The sequence below is a fragment of the Eubalaena glacialis genome, chromosome 16 (genome assembly GCF_028564815.1).
Source record: "Eubalaena glacialis isolate mEubGla1 chromosome 16, mEubGla1.1.hap2.+ XY, whole genome shotgun sequence".
Lineage (NCBI taxonomy): Eukaryota > Metazoa > Chordata > Mammalia > Artiodactyla > Balaenidae > Eubalaena > Eubalaena glacialis.
The window spans coordinates 59,754,192-59,762,521 of NC_083731.1; positions in this window are offsets into that span (position 1 = coordinate 59,754,192).

Here is an 8,330-nt window from a genome sequence, read left to right on the forward strand (position 1 = left end):
CTCTGTTGGTAGAACACACTCTGTGATTTCTCTACGCTGAGCCAGTAGCCGCCGCTACCATCCCATTCTCTCCCCACGAGCAAGGACTTCTCTCGATGCAGTTTAATTCCAGTTTGCTTTTCTTCCCAGGCGAAAGGAAATCAACAGGCAACTCATGGTTGGATGTGCAGATCTGAAGGGGAAGGGAGAGGCGGAATAAAAAAAAAGGGGGAGCCACCCTCCCAGTCCTCGCACACACACTCTCCCTGTCTCTCGCTAGAAGGGAAACAGTCTCTGCATTCACAGGGCTGGGCTGTCAAGTGCCTCTCTTTTCTTTCTATTCAGCATCTCCTTCCAATGGCCCTGCCTCCCAGTCCTCTTCATCTAGAAAGGAAAACCTTGGCGAGGAATAAAAGTGGTGAATATTTGAAGCGAATAAAGTGCGGGCTTTTTTTTCTTTCTTAATTTTTTTCTGTAGTAGGAGGAGTGAGCTGGATGAAAGGAACGCATCAAGGTTTGGCGTGATGCATTCTGCAGTCTCGCTCTCGCAGTCTCTCTGGGCGACTCGCGAGGGCAGCGGGCGAGGAGCTGCGGCCGCGGCGGTCAAGCCAGGGGAGCCCTCCCCGGGTAGCTACCGCCCAGGGGATGCTAGGCACGGGTCTGTCTACACACTATTTCGGGTTGTCGAGGCGCCTCGACAAACGGGAATGACACATCCAGAAATGCAGGTGTTCCGATCTGCCGGATGAGTCAGAAGTAGCGGAACGAATCGTATTCACTCTCGCCTCATGTTCCTCCCTTCACAGACATTAGTTGTGGCTTCTTCCTAACGCTTTCTCTGACTCACTCTACAGAAAGAAAAGCCAGATTCATGTTTTGGAGAAAAAGAAAAAGCGAGAGAAAGGGAGGGAGGAAAGGAGGGAGATGAAGCTGAATCCAGCAGCACTTTTACTCTACCTCTTTCTGCCGGAGTCCGAGGCTCTGGATAGCAAGGCGTCTGTCTTGCAAGGTGTATTTATTTAAAAACAAAAACAAAAACCAAAAACAAAACAAAACAACGACAAAAAAACCTTCCCTTTTTTGTTAGGCGTAAGGAACCCCCAAATCTTTCAGAGTCTTGGGGGAAAAAAGGAAAAAAAAAATCTGGATTACAGTGACTGTTCACAGCTTAGCCCCGCATCATATTTCACGATTATCCTCTCAATGTTCTCTATTCACAAAGTCCAGCACCGGTGTGCGTAGTTAATTGTGCAGTCCGTTGTGGAGGTTTTTGGGTTTTTTTGTTTTTTTGGGGGGGGTTTCCTCCTTTTTTGTCACGGGTGGTCTCTTTCAATCTGGAGCCTGTCACGATCAGCTCACAGCCTGCGAAAGACGTGCGGATTTCAAAGCAAATATATCCATCTCCGCAAGCAAAGCATCGGTGGAAATGAAAGGTGAAAATTCAACAGTTGGAGTAACGTCTCCCCAGCCGCCCTCCGCGCTGCCGCATCTGCGGGGCTCGCAGTCCCTGCTTTCTCCCCAGCGCCTCTTGCTGACTGACTCTATTCACCTCACGCCGCCGCTTAAACATTGATACTGATTTCCTGCCAGCCAATCCGCGCGAGGAGCAAGGCTCTGCCTCCTCGGCCCGCGCCCAATGGAAGGCGGAGGAGAGACTGGCGGGGGCGGAGCCCGGAGCCCCAGAGGTTCAGAGCCATTGATTAGATCAGTTTGGTGGGAGAGCAGCCGGGCTAGCCGAGCCCCGTGCGTGCTGCGGCGGCTGCGCCCAGGGCCTCGCCGCAGGGTCTCCCGAGTCTTTAACTACCGGGAGAAACGCCTCCACCGTCTTCCTCTGGAAAAGAGAGAATAAAAAAAAAAAAAAAAAAAAAGTCTGGCAGCGATTTATTTATTGTTTTATCCGATGTACACGGAAACCGGAATCGCAGCGAGCTTGTAGAATAGGGTAGCTGCGGTCTTCCTGATGGGTTTCTGTACACACACACACACACGCACGCGCGCGCGCGCGCACCATACACTCACTCACACCAAGGGAGGCGCAGATCTTCTGCCTGCACATGGACCCATCTAAATGAGGTGCAGAGGGATGTGTGTGTATGTATGTGGGGTGTGTGTGTGTTTCTGAGGCGGGGTGTGTGTCTTGTGTATTTCAGTGAGTGTGTGTAAATGCGAGGGTGCTAGCGCGCCCGCTTCTGCTCCGCGCTGGTGCCAACACACCGCGAGCAACAGCAATCAATATGTAACTTTCTTTATCCTCGGAGAAAAATCAGCTGTCCCCAGGCACCGCGGCAAGGAAAGTCACTTGATTATAGAGTGTTTCAGAAAAAAGCAAAAGCCCAGTGAAAGAGAGGCCGTGTCTCCCCAGAGGAAAAGCGCCTCTCCTTTAAGGAGAAAGGCTTACGGTCAATTGAAGCTTAGTAGCTTGTTAAAACTCAAATCTGGCTAAATAATACTTAGAGCTTTACCGTTTTCAGTCGCCAGCATTCTCAGCCCAGATTCAAAGTAAAGCGGACATCCATACTCGCACTCATAATAGTTTTCGAGGGGTTTTGTTTACCTCAATCTTATTATCAAAGGTCCACATGGAAATTTGAATGTTATATCCTTAAGATCAAATAAGTGTTGATGACCACATTTGCCAAAGCTTCTTTGCGTAGAAACTGAACCATAACCATGACGACCGATCAGTGGGAGATCTGTTAAGATTCATGCTTTCTAACTTGGTAGATACCGATAATGCACCTTAATAAAGAAAGAAAAAAAAAAAAGATTCATGCTTTCTAAGTAATACCACCACCACTACCACCACACACACACACACACACACACACACACACACACACACACACAAAGAGAGAGAGAGAGAGAGAGAAATAGAGAGAGAGAGACTCCTGATTCATCTACTTCTTCTGCAGTTCTTAATCTCAGAGATTCTTTCTCCCCAAACTATTATCACAAACATCCACAAGAGATGACTGCTTTGTTCGTGATCCAGCCGTTCTGGGAAAGAACGCAAAAGAAAATTGAAGTATTGAAATAGAAAAGGTGAGTGTTTTGATTGCTAGAGTATTGATCGCTATTCATAAATACTGAAGTAAAGTTGCCATTTATAACTTGTGAATGACTAACGTATAAGTCTGTAACATAAATCATTCAAAATTCAAAGAAAATCGAATCCAGACCAATTACAAGAAAGTTCTGATGATTGTTGTTGGGATAATTGCTTAAAGATTCAAGTAAAGGAGCTATTTATTTCCCGGAGGATTCAATGAGATAACCTACAGTCTGAATTTGCAGTGTGATCTGGATCCAAAATTCACCACTCCCTTAAGAGACTATCTTTAACAGTTTAAAAATGCAAAGAGGTGCTCTTTACAGCCAGACCTTCAAATCCTAAAATGTCTTTATATTTTTTAAATAGTTTGTCATGCACATACTTTTGCTAAACAGGGGAGCTAGAGCTTTGTTGACATCTGGGTTGTTTTGCTGAGTGGGTGCCTAACCACACTGTCGCATGAAACCTCACCATTACATTTCTCAGGCAGGGGTTAGTATCTCTGTCCTAATGCATGTACCTTGAAATCTGAAGTGTAGAGGCTTTAAAAGCAGCCGTTATCTTAAATCAAGAGTAGAGAACGCACACTCATTTTTAATCATTACTTTTAAATTTTTTAAATTTATTTTTGGCTGTGTTGCGTCTTCGTTGCTGCGCGTGGGCTTTCTCTAGTTGCGGGAGCGGGGGCTTCTCATTGGGGTAGCTTCTCTTGCAGAGCACGGGCTCTAGGCCCTCGGGCTTCAGTAACTGTGGCACACGGGCTCAGTAGTTGTGGCGCACAGACTTAGTTGCTCGGCGGCATGTGGTATCTTCCTGGACGAGGGCTGGAACCCGTGTCCCCTGCATTGGCAGGCAGATTCTTAACCACTGCGCCACCAGTGAAGCCCCTCATTATTTTTTAAATATGAAAAATCTATGATTTTTATTTTTGCAATACATACTAATTCAAGGAAAGTCATAAAATATCCTTACTTGAGGTTTACAATAGAGCAAAAACAAAAGGATGAAAACTTCCAAGGAAAAGGTAATATGGTTTATTGATTAGTCTTAATTAGAAGTGCTGTTGTGCAAACGAGGGGAAAACCACAGTGTCTAAGAAGAGACCAGTGAGAGATATGAAACACATACTCATAGACATCAATTTGCACACTACCTCTCCAGAGTAATTGTAACACCTCCCCCTAGTGTATATAGAGAGAACTACCATGATTATGGTGAATACCCCAGGGTTTCAGCCAAGGGGAGCAAAACAGAACTACTACTACATGTTAGATACCTTACTCATATATTAATTTGAAGTATTGAGTTCTGTTGTTAAAGATCGACATGTACCCACAATAATTAATTTTAATCTTTATGTCTCATCCCTATTTCACTTTTAAAGGAAATGAAATCAGCTTCCAATTGTTTGACTTCCCTTTAGCCAGATACAATTTTTAAAACTGTAATCACTCCTAATTTGTAACCCTTTCTTAAATTATATTTTTCCCCAAACAATTTTTCTGTTTAAGATACCATTTTTGAGTAATTTCTTTTTAACTATTCTTAAAATATTGAGCTCAATTTTTTAAAAAAGAGATGATATAAATATTGTTAAACAGTTCAAAGATCCTACTGGTTTTTATACCATAGTAGGCTATGGACATAAGAGTTCTAGCTGAGGAATCCAGAGGACCACAGAGTTGAGTGTAGCTCACGATACCTAGAATCTCATATTTCTAAGAAAAGACTGGTTGATAATCATGAGTTGTAATTACAAATGATAGTCTCAACCTTAAACCAAAATTATATTATTCCTTTATTATTACACGTATATTGAACATCCAAAAATCTTGTGTGATTCCATCAAAATATGCACACTCATTGAGAAAAAGTACTGAGAAATACTCATACAAACATAACATTATTTCATTAATAAGATATTATGCTACTCTAGGTGAGTTTTAAAATAAATTGATTATGTTGGAACAGCTTCAAACAGAGAAGTATTAAGGTCTATTTTTATAGACTGATAAAGGCTGATTAATGCTGTTACATTAAATCAATAATTGAATATCATTAATAATCTTAAAATGCTATTTTATGACGTTTTTGTTATATAAGGTATTTAATTTAGCCTCTGAGAGACTCTTTAAAATTCATATTGACTAGCTGTAGTTGTAGTTCCAAGAGTTTATGCATGTAGCCCCGAGAGTTTATGTATGTAGCCAAAATGGTAGCAGTTATAACATTCTTCCAAAATTTGTCCTGTTTGTTGTATTCTTGAATTCAATAAGATACAGTTCCTAAGAGAAATTTCTGTTGCTGATATTTTCAACACAGACACTGTTTATATGACTGAAAAATTCTCTCTCCACTATTTCCTTTTCCATCATCTTTACCATTATTTCACTACTTGATTTCATATATTTTTATTTAACAGAGAATTTTTCAAAAATAACTTTAACAGCTAAATGTTTTAGATGTACTATGTATCAAAGGTTGCCATATCATATTTAAATCCACAGGTGAAGGATAGTGTTTCATTCACATCTAGTTCTAGTTCCCACTGTCTTTCAGAGATATTTGAGGCTCACTTCTAACACACAGCTATTAGCCACCTGTTGACTTTTAATCAAAGATTTCCCTTTTAACAAATGACAAATTCACACTTCTAACAGGACAATCCCTAAAACATCTTTCCCCTTTATGATAAATATGAATTTTAATAAAGTAATGTAAACTAACTATAAGTTTTAAGTTTCAGGGGAAATTGTTTATAATTAAAAATATTTTTGAGAACTAAATCTCTCCTATATAACAACTAAGAAAAAGTGTAAACTATATCCATAAATAAACAGTATATTAAATTAAATTTTAATTTTTTCTCATTTTTATTAAAATTATTAAATCTTGTTATTAAAAAATATTTCTCAGGAAATGATATATTTCAAGTCCCTTCTATATGATATGTATGTTATGTTACAATATAACATGTTCATATACATGTTCCCTCCTCCCACACATAGGAAGTGAGTTCCCAATGAACAGTCAAAATTAAATACAGAATTAGCCCTACAAAAACATGGAAGTTCTATTAATTTGAAATTCACACAGTAAATAAACTAAATTTCCAACTGGTGCTATGTATTATAAATATATGTAAATCGGAAGGAAACACTCATAAATTAGTCACCAATGATCAACTTTTGAACTGGGACACATATCAGGATGTTTATTTTAAAATATTGAAAGTTATGCTAGAAATAGTTCTGCTTGCAACATATTTTTTTCCCCCACCGGATAATATGTTCCAGACTTTTCTTATCACTAATTCTCATCTCATTTTTTTGTGTGTGTTTGTGTATGTGTCTCCAAAGATGGAAAATCAGTGAGGCAATCACTTAAAGATTTCAACAATTTAATTGATTGCATACACTATTTGTTTTGTTTTTGTTGTCTTTTAGCAAAAAAAAAAATAAACTAATAAAAATACCAAGTACTAGAGTAAAAAAAAAATTAAAAATTAAAAAAATAAAATAAAATATTGAGACAAATTTAAGAGGTAATTTAAAATTTTTATATTTAAGTTTTACAGTTGAAAATTATTTGGTGTGCGTGTAATTGTGTGCAGAGTACCTGAGAGTTAGGCCATGCAGAAACAGGAATTATCAGACTAAAAAATGTTACATTGTATCTAATGTATTAGCATATATTAAAAGGGGGGGTTGGATTGCATTGTGAAAAATGTAATTCTGAGAAAAATTATCTTTAGTTTCATAAATTTCAAATGGCATATTTATATCTTCTCCTGCCTTAGCCAGGAATAAAAGGGTTCAATTAATTATGAAACCTCAACTCTCCTGCCCCATAAGAAGTTGCATGCTAGCTCCCCCTTGTGGCCACTTCGACAATAAAAAAGACAGGTATTTATTTTGGAAATTCCCTTCATTAAAGAACAAAGTTAGATTTGTTCAATCTTTGTATACTAGTTTTCAAAACAAATGGAAAGTTTTTGAATGAAATGGTTAATTTATAGATGTGATGGGTGGATTGTTAAAATAAATTGACTGAAGCTGGAAACAAAAATAATAAGTATTTCATGCATGGTGCAGCAATCCCATTACTTCTTATAGTTAAGCATGTTAGGACAATTCTAAAACTGAGAGAGCAGCCCTTGGAGGGAACCCGGGCAATTTGATTCAATAGGTGGCACTCTTTCCTCAGAGTCAGTTTTGCTGTGATGACCTGAAGTGATGTTTCAAAAAGCTATGTCATTGGAGGTCCTGCCTTTCAGGTGAGGCAAAACCCAAAAGATTATAATCATTTATGGTTATAACAGGTCAGACGTTTCCTTCCATTATTCTGAGGTATTTAAACATCCTGTTGTATAGCTATCGCACAGAGATCAATGAGAAGAATAGAATATATGAGAAGTACACTGAGCTCTTCAGAAAGCAAATAAGTGCTCTACAAATCCTCTGCATTTTAATTATCATCATAATCATTAACCCTCCCACGTCTCAGCAACAAGGTCTTACTTGGATAATTATGATCTACTTATGTAAATGCCTCTTTTCAGTGAGCTAGGCATATTATTTCCTCTTATCTTTTAAATATTCAGAGCAGTTCAATTGAAAATCAAGCACTGTTAAACAGCTATTGTCTGTCACCCTGGAAATAGCAGACTTTTGTTTTAGGTAGAGCACCTTTGTTTAGTTTTTCCCTCCTAAATATACATAAACAAGTACACATCCAATAAAATTATTTCTGCTCTTACTCAGGTGGTGTTTCTGAAATCATGTTAAACGTTAAGTAAGAGGAATCACTGAGATGAATCATCTTTAAAATTACCATGGCTGGGTTGATTTTTGGAGCTGCTGAAACCTAATTTCTAACATCAGATTCTCAGAGAGTGTCCACATCTTTCTGAGTCAGTATTAACTGTTTCTAGAAAGGATGAGAGAAAAAAAGGCCATGGTCACTTACAAACTGCCAATACTAAAATAGAAATATAATGATGTGCAATATTTTAATTAAACATTGAACAACTTAAATCCAACTTTGGCAGTAAAGGAGTAATATATCTTTATTTCTCACTAAAATTGGTTATCACAGTGTAAGTTTGTTATGTGACAACCATAAATATAGTATTAAACAAAAGAAATTTAAATGCTTGAGTACTTATTTAAATATTGGCCAACTCATCTTAGAAAATGTACAGATTAAATTCTTGAATGTATTGGCTATAATAATTAGATGAGTTGAGATTATATATATTTTTTTCTTTCTAAATGATTTGATTGAGGCATAGGAACCA